Source organism: Octopus bimaculoides, chromosome 3 (assembly GCF_046866305.1).
Source record: "Octopus bimaculoides isolate indiv1 chromosome 3, ASM4686630v1, whole genome shotgun sequence".
NCBI lineage: Eukaryota > Metazoa > Mollusca > Cephalopoda > Octopoda > Octopodidae > Octopus > Octopus bimaculoides.
Window position 1 is genome coordinate 16,656,047 of NC_142930.1, and position 10,000 is coordinate 16,666,046.

A 10,000-nucleotide genomic window follows, 5' to 3' on the forward strand; every position below is an offset into this window, starting at 1 on the left:
GTATATAACATTGAAACAAGTCAGGCGCAGGAGTGGCTGTGTGGTAGGTAGCTTGCTTACCAGCCACACGGTCCCGGGTTCAGTCCCACTGCGTGGCACCTTGGGCAAGTGCCTTCTGCTATAGCCTCGGGCCGACCAAAGCCTTGTGAGTGGATTTGGTAGACGGAAACTGAAAGAAGCCCGTCGTATATATGTATATGTATATATATATGTGTGTTTGTGTGTCTGTGTTTGTCCCACCAGCATCACTTGCCAACAGATGCTGGTGTGTTTACGTCCCCGTAACTTAGCGGTTCGGCATAAGAGACCGATAGAATAAGTACTAGGCTTACAAAGAATAAGTCCTGGGGTCGATTTGCTCGACTAAAGGCGGTGCTCCAGCATGACCGCAGTCAAAAGACTGAAACAAGTAAAAGAGTAAAGAGTAATATATATATATATATATATATATATATATATATATATAGTTTCAGTCATTCGATTACAGCCAAATTGAGGTACTGTCTTAAAGGATTCTAGTCGAAGAAATCAACCCCAGGACTTATTTTCTTTTTAAGCCAGTCATTTAGTCAATAGGTCTATTTTGCCGAAACGCTATGTTACGAGAACATAAACACTCCAGCACCAGTAGTCAAGCGGCGGTGGAGGGCAAATACAAACATAATGACACATACACATAAATATATTCATATAATATATACGACAGGCTTCTTCAACTTGCCGTCTAGAAAATCCATTCACAAGACTTTGGTCGCTCAGAGAGTATAGGATAAGACGCGTGTCCGAGGTGTCACACAAGTGGGACTGAACCCGGAACTATGTGGTTAAGAAGTAAGCTTCTTACCACACAGCCGCATATATTCATATATACGTATATGTAGATATAATTTTATATATACAGCAATGAAATCTCCACATATTTATATACACAGAATACATATTTGTTTATTTTAATATTGGCCTTACAACAAATTTAGTGTTGACAACACGAAATACTACTAAGCATCGGGTAAAGCCGATAATGAAATAAACAAATTATATATGTGGACGTATGTATGTATGAGTGTCTGTGTTATATATATATATATATATATATATATATATATATATATATATATATATATATATATATACTCACACACACAAGCGCACATGCATATATGGGTGTATACTTCTTCTTGTGTGTGACCTACCACGTCATGTCATTCATTTTCTCTTTATTAATTTCTGACACCCTTCGTAAATACATAAAAACACGCTGGCATACATACACAATACGCACATATATATATATATATATATATATATATATATATATATATATATATATATATATATATATATATATATATATATATATATATATATATATGTACATATATACATGTACATACTTACATACAAACATGTACACGTATATGTGTGTATATATGTGTATATATATATATATATATATATATATATATATATATATATATATATATATATATATATATATATATATATACATATATATACAAACATGTACACGTATGTGTGTGTATGTGTATATATATATATATATATATATATATATATATATATATATATATATGTATGTATATGTGTATGTATGTATGTATGTATGTATGTATGTATGTATGCATGTTCAGATATATGTATAGTTAGAGATAGAGACAGTCACAGACACAGAGAGAGTAACCTCACTTCTCTTCTGTTTCCCTTTCATTTGTTCTACTCTTCACTTCCTCACGACTTCAAGCTTGACTCACACGACCTACCCGGTCTCCGATCACACACACACACACACACACACACACACACACACACACACATGTACATATATATATATATATATATATACATACCGCACACATTCTCACATCATCATCTCTCTCATCTCTCTTTCTCTCTCTCTCTCTCCATGTATTGTTACAATTTGACATGTCAAGTCTTTGCATGTTTTCATTTAGCGATCTGTGTCCACCATCGGAATTTTCTTCGGCATCAAATTTCCTTTTTCTATTTAGATTTTCGCTCCGATAGCAACGTGACGATCACTACAACAACAATAACAACAACAACCACAGCCACATCACCACCACCACCACCACCACCGACAACAACAGCAGAACTCGCAGTAGCACTATCAACAATAACTAAAGAAACAATAGTAGCAGCCAGTAAAACTACTACTACTACTACTACTACTACTACTACTACTACTACCACCACCTCTACTACTACCACCACCACCACCACTACCACCACTTCTACTACTACTACGACGACGACCACTACTACTACGAAGATCACCACTACTACTACTACTACTTCTACGACTACTTCCACCATCCCCATCGTAACTACTACTACTCTTACCACCATTACATTCACTACTACTACTAATATTAACCACCACTACATTCACTACTACTACTACTACTATTACTACTGCTACTACTACTACTACTACTACTACTACTACTACTACTACTGCAGGGAATTTACTTTTGCCTTTCTTCTTTTTCGTAGAGAAGGTCTCTATGTAATCGCTCGACCTCTGAAAAGTAGCAGCTGAAACTCCCTCAAATCACTTCATGCCATCCTAAAAAAATAACTATAAGAAACTATAGAATATGGTACTGGATGTAGTGTCTAGCAGAAAAAGACAGGAGTGTCACGGCTGGAATGGCTTTGAATATGCCACATATTGAACAGAGGTGGCATATGCACTATTACTCTACCCTATCGGTATTAAATATATACTTGACGTGTCAGATATAGCTGTTAAACCCCATTCAAACCACACCTGAACGATTTCCTTCTTCCTTTCTTTCTCCTTTTCTTTAAATCTTTTTTTTAATATACGATAATGTAGTTTAGCTGATAATATAAACAATAAAAGAGTATATGCATATATACATACATGTATGTAAATACCTACATCTGCCTGTATATAAAGATGCATATCTGGGTACAGGACGTTGCAAACAAAACGTAGACAAATCATAAACAAAGTACGGAAAAATACACAGGCCACATAGAGAGCATTTCCTTCATCAGCTGCCTCCATTTTAACACTGGCGTTTCGAAGAGTGTCCTGGGAAAGGAAAACGGCGAGCTGGCAGAAACGTTAGCGAGCGGGCAGAAACGTTAGCGAGCTGGCAGAAACGTTAGCGAGCTGGCAGAAACGTTAGCACGCTGGCAGAAACGTTAGCACGCTGGCATAAACGTTAGCGAGCTGGCAGAAACGTTAGCACGCTGGCAGAAACGTTAGCACGCTGGCAGAAACGTTAGAGAGCTGGCAGAGACGTTAGCGAGCTGGCAGAAACGTTAGCACGCTGGCAGAAACGTTAGCGAGCTGGCAGAAACGTTAGCGAGCTGGCAGAAACGTTAGCGAGCTGGCAGAAACGTTAGTGAGCTGGCAGAAACGTTAGCGAGATGGCAGAAACGTTAGCGAGCTGGCAGAAACGTTAGCACGCTGGCAGAAACGTTAGCACGTTGGCAGAAACGTTAGAGAGCTGACAGAAACGTTAGCGAGCTGAAAGAAACGTTAGCGAGCTGACAGAAACGTTAGCGAGCTGGCAGAAACGTTAGCGAGCTGACAGAAACGTTAGCGAGCTGACAGAAACGTTAGCGAGCTGGCAGAAACGTTAGCGAGCTGGCAGAAACGTTAGCGAGCTGACAGAAACGTTAGCGAGCTGGCAGAAACGTTAGCGAGCTGACAGAAACGTTAGCGAGCTGAGAGAAACGTTAGCGAGCTGGCAGAAACGTTAGCGAGCTGGCAGAGACGTTAGCGAGCTGGCAGAAACGTTAACGAGCTGGCAGAAACGTTAGCACGCTGGGCGAAATACTCAGCAGTATTATACATATGTACATGGCTGAACTTTGGTGCATGGGAAGAGAACCCAGTATCTTAATTCATACGCTACAAATGATCACGTTATCTGAGACTAGGAAAATTTGCAAGTCGATATGATCTAAATTCTTTTATTCTTTTATTTGTTTCAGTCATTTGACTGCGGCCATGCTGGATCACCGCCTTTAGTCGAATCAAAACGACTCCAGGACTTATTCTTTGTAAGCCTAGTACTTATTCTATCGGTCTCTTTTGCCGAACCGCTAAGTTACGAGGACCTAAACACACCAGCATCAGTTGTCAAGCGATGTTGGGGGGACAAACACAGATACACAACAAATACACACACACACACACCCACACACACACATATATATATATATATATATATATATATATATATATATATATACGATGGGCTTCTTTCAGTTTCCGTCTACCAAATCCACTCACAAGGTTTTGGTCGGCCCGAGGCTATAGTAGAAGACACTTGCCCAAGGTGCCACGCAGTGAGACTGAACCCAGAACCATGTGGTTGGTAAGCAAGCTACTTACCACACAGTCACTCCTACGTCGATATGATCTAAAGGAAAATATTAAAAAAAAAAAGGATGTTTTCCTTCACAACCTTATTGTCATGTAGCTGGCCCGTCAAGAATGAATTCTAAATAAAAAAGAGAAAGAGAACAAATAAATACATACATACATACATACATACAGACAGACAGACAGACAGACAGACAGACATGCATACATATATACATACATACATACATATATACATACATACATACATACATACATACATACATAAGAGGGGATGCTGAAAAGTTTTTGACTTTAAGGGCGTCGCCAAGGGCCTGGTTGTAGGCCCAACTTTCCGATTTCTTTTACAGGGTTAGAAAAACTAAAGGATTTCTGCAATAAGTGTGAGAGGAGAATATGTTGAATAAAATCGTAATGAGCTGGCCCCCCTGTATTTTCTTTTACTCAAAACCAGGAACTTTTCAGCATGCCCCGTACATACATGCACGCATGCATACATTTATGCATACATATTTACAATGGGTTCTCAGATAAATTCGTTCGTTCCTTTTCCATTTATTTTACTCTTGATTTTTCGTAAACAATTTTGACAAGACAGTCAATAATGTACTCTCTTTCATTGTTGACAATTTCATGCCATCGTGAAATTAGCTTGTTAATTTATGCCTTGCTGGTAGAAACCACCGGTTCCTGCCTCAAAGAATTCAGCGAGTCACTCTTTCATTTCCGCGTAATAATTGGCGCCAGCTCGCGCATACAGAAGCACAAGTTCTACTCTTTCGGGCATTGTTAGCTTTTCTGGCATGCTTACCAATCTGAAAAACAAAAAAAATAAAATTAGATATGATAATTAAATGATCAAAATCATGTTATGAAATATTTTTTCTAATTTTTCTATGGGTCCAGACTTTTGCACCATATATACATACATACATACATACATACACACACACACACACACACACACACACACACACACACACACATATATATATATATATATATATATATATATATATATATATATATATATATATATATATATATATATATAAGGAGTCCCGAAATTAAGGCAACCAAAATTTCTGGCTTTAATAATTAGCAATAAGTGTGATAAGATATGAAAAATTATACATCATTATAAAAGCTTAGTGCTTTTCTTTTTCTTTCAGACTAAATAAATTCAGGTTTATAAATTAGATAATGGCTATAGACTGAAATACAATCATAACCCTCCACAAAGGGTTATAGGGAAATACAATCATAACCTTCCACGTTCACTTATAGGGAAAAAAACTTAAAATTAACCGTATAAAAGTTTGGAAAATTGTCATGGGACTGGTTCCGTCGCTGATCAACCTAGATGTGGCTGAAAAAGAAGTATGCAGACCCCTCAGATTTTCAAAAGTACCAGAGAAAAGATACGGCGAAATCTGTCGTTCCGTCAGAAAACTGGTTGCCACAGCAAAATTAAGCCGAACATCGACGTATCGAGTGTTGAAGGACGATCTCAAGACCCACCCCTACAAGATGATCCGCCGTCATGAGTCCATGCAAGTTTATAAGGCCATGAGATTGGAGAGAAGTCGATTTATCCTGCGTCAAATTGCTGAAGACACGCTGCTCAACCTGATGTTCACTGATGAAAAGAAATTTGACATTCAACAGACAATAAACCATCATAATGACCGACTTTGGAGTGTATTTGATTCCGTCGAAAGTAGACTCGTAAATCAACGTCAAAATCCACAGTCAGATATGGCTTAGGTGGCTGTGACAGCCACTGAAAGGTCTCCCCTCGGTTTTGTGCCCTTGAGTATCAAAATTAACACCCGGCGATATATTAGTGACATTTTGGAGACTGAACTACTTCCATGGGCGAATGAGCACCTCCAGCGGCTCCAAACACACACAGTACTGGTTTCAGAAAAAAAACATTCCGTCGTTCATAGGCAAGGATGTATGGAATCAAGAAGCCCCGATCTTAATCCGTTGGATTTTTCTGTTTGGTCCATTTTGAAGATGAGAGTCTCGAGCACTCCTCATGCTACGCTCGACTCTCTGAAGGCAAAATTTGCGCTAGAAATGGACTTCGATTCTGTAAGAACAGCTTCATGCCGCGTGTGAAGTATTGGCACCTAGACTTAAGGCTGTGATTCGAAACAGAGGTGGTCATATCGAATAAATGTGGTAGTGTCATAATTGTGTTTCCTTTACTATTGCGGTGTAGTGTTCGGACCCGAAATATAACAATATTCTGCTTTGGCAAAATTGACAAAAGTTGGTTGTCTTAATTTTGGGACACCCTGTATGTATAGGCAAAATACAATGAAATATGAACGAGCGTTTGTAAAGCATATAATCATTTATGACGTATTTATACAGCAACGAGTGCAAAACTAGATGAATTTAGCAGGAAACCAAGAGAATCCAGAGGGTAAAAGCTTTTAGTGATTTGGCAGAGAGGTACAAATCCAGGGAATACATCCAGTAGTGTTGTCGAGGAGACAGAGGAGAATTCGCGTAGCCATTCGGGATGGTTCGACCTAATTAAGTAAAATCCATGGTATCACTAGTGGTAACCATGGATAGCGAAGTGCAGGTAATTCTTTATAGCTATTTCTAGCTGATCATTAGATGCAGTTATGTGCATTGTGCATTCACATATATATAAGGTAGATTGGTGCAAAGTACAATATATGAAACAACAGAAATGTAAATCGAACGATAAGCATAACTCATTGTCAAAAGAAAAGTGAATCTCTGCAGAGAAATCACATGATTGATTTACAGTGACTGTAAAAAGCATATATTGCTTTATGCTTTGACGTGTATTTAATAAAAAAAGCTTCTCGTCATGAAAATTAAAAAGCTACTTAAAACAATTTTGAAGACAAAAAAGAAGGCAATTTTCATTCTAGTTATAACATTTCTACTTCTTTACGCTATAACATTTTTACTGCTAATACGTTCATCTTTATCACTATAATTAAATTTTCTGATAAATTAACTCACATTAATTTTTCAAATTTCTAACACGTATCAAAATCTCTTCATTTTATATTTTTTCCCTGTGTGTATCTCCCGACTTCTAAGTGTGTTTAAGTGTGTGGAGGAATGAGAACCTAACCCACGTGCGTTTAGCCTGGCTTTCTTCATTTTTATCTCTTTTCTTCTCTTCCTTTCTTCTGTTTCTCCTGCAATTACCTTTAGTATCCGAAGAAGTGATGTCCAAAATGCCATATCTTTAATTCTTCTCATTCTTTCTTGAGAGTCATCGTAATAAAATTGGTTTCAAATTTTGACACAACGCCAGTAATTTCGAAGGAGACAGTAAGTCGATTAAATGAAGCACAGAGCTGAATGGTACCCTTCTTATCAACCCCGGAAGGATGAAAAGCAAAGTCGACCTTGGCAGACTGTGAATTTAGAACATAGGGACGGACCAAATGCTACCAAGCATTTTGTCCGGCCTGCTAACGATTCAGCCAATTCGTCGCCTTGATCCCCTTAATAGTATTAACTGTAAAGCTGACAGAATCGTTAGCACGCCAGATAAAATGCTTACTGTCTTTATATTCTGAGTTCAAATCCCGCTGAGGCCGACTTTGCCTTTCATCCTTTCGGAGTCGATAAACTAAATTGCAAACTGTTAACAGTTTAAAAGAGCAGCTACATTTTGGCAAAAATAGTTTGAGATTAGAAAAAAAGTTACATCAAAATATCTGCGACCTCAAGGTGGGGGGGGTGCAGTAAGGCACCTATTCACCTTCTACTAACATAAATTGTTTTATTTTAAAATAAAAATATACTGGCAAGCTACTTCAGGCTGATAACGAGCAAAGACTCAGAAACATGTCCCTGAACGCTGGCTAGGCTGGGTGGAGTAGCTTGTCTCCCCCTCGCAAACTTAAGGACACAGTAATTGTGTCAAGGCCGACAGGAAGCGGTCCAGCTTCCTAGGGCTAAACGGCAGTAGTGTGTTCCCTTATTAGGATTGTCACATTAAGTTGACAATATACTACAACTTTATCGCTCCACTACTGCTTAAATCTCTCTGAGAGATTTAGAAATATTATATTTCTAAAAATATACTTTTCTTAAGCTTAAATAATAAAAAAAATGTATGAGGAATTCAGATTCATTAGTCGCATTGAACAATAATTACTAGAAAAAAATGTTATTTGGTGAAATGTGATGAAATTTATTGTCAGTAAGTAAGGAAGTAATAATTAATGCCCATGCTCTAATGTTAAACATAAGAATATATTTCTAAAATGAATTTTTCTTCTCTAACGCGGCGAGTTGGCAGAAACGTTAATGCACCGGGCGAAATTCTTGGCGCTATTTAGTCTCTCTTTTCGTTCTGAGTTCAAATTCAATCGATGTTGACTTTAACTTTCGTGTATTTTATTTTTTTAATTAAGTATTTAATAAACTTATTTTTAATATACTGTTGAATTAAGGTAAGTTTAACTTTTATTATTAATTTTCTCTTTCAGCTTTCGGTTTTTTTGTTTGTTTGTTTGTTTTTTTGCTTTTCTTTTTAGTTGCTTTCCTTTTCTTTTTAATTAATCATTTAATCAGGGGAGTTCATTGATATATTATATGCTTCAGATATGTACATCTAAATTTATTGAGGCAGGAATATAGTCATTTCTTGACAGTATCTCTATGGGCAGACCTGAAAGCTGTCCAGAAAGGCACTGGTTAAATGTGCTTATATTCTAAATTAGTTTTTAAATTCCAAAATTAATTTAAGGGGATTTTTCATAAATCAAATTTATATTAATGGGATGTAGGTAAGTTTAACTTGTGCATATCTGATATGCTTTTATAATTACTGTTGTATTGAATAATTATTGATAGATCATGATTAACAGCAGTCAGTGCTATTATCACCAACTCAAAATCTAGGTTACTTAAGATGAGCCTGGTAACTGATGATTTGGGGGTTTTGTTGTTTGTAACGTTTGGTGAGCCATGGTGCAACCAACAAGATGGCAAAATTCCCTGCCACTAATTTGGTGTGGATGGGTAATATCAAATAATTTAATCACAACATATATTTAAATTAAACATGAAAAAAAATAGAAATATTACATCACTTCATGGAAAAATTGAAATATTATCTTTCAGTATTTTATAAGGTAATATCTTAAAATATTGACACATTATTAATTATCTTATAACAGCAATGCCTGGAAAAATCATGGATTACATGGAAAAATGCGAGCATGAAGAAAAGTAATATTCTTAAGATTATAAACCTGGAAAAGTACAGGACAAGTTATTACACCTGTAAAAGTATAGGACAAACTATTACTTCCAGTAAAGTAAAGACTAAGAAACAATAATAACAATATACAAACACATGTGACATATTATGTCATATCAATAATTATTCTGTTCTATTATATGTCATTTTTATAATTACTGATATGACATATGTCACATGTGTTTTTATATTGTTATTATTGTCCTTTTAGTAAACAAATAAACAAGTAAATTGACATAATACAATGTCTGCAAGTTGATGAGTACCACCTATTAGTCCCCTCCATATTCTTATTGCTATATATATATATATAT

The 10,000-nt window shown here is 36.5% G+C and overlaps 1 long non-coding RNA gene across 1 annotated transcript in view; it reads right to left on the reverse strand.

The window, feature by feature from the left end:
* Positions 1–4,947: 4,947 nt before the first annotated feature.
* Positions 4,948–10,000, reverse strand: part of LOC149136461 (uncharacterized) — a 24,399-nt gene continuing 19,346 nt past the window's right edge. Inside the window, exon 2 of the long non-coding RNA XR_016240903.1 lies at positions 4,948–5,223. This is a non-coding gene — a long non-coding RNA (uncharacterized LOC149136461). The remainder of the gene's footprint in view (positions 5,224–10,000) is intronic.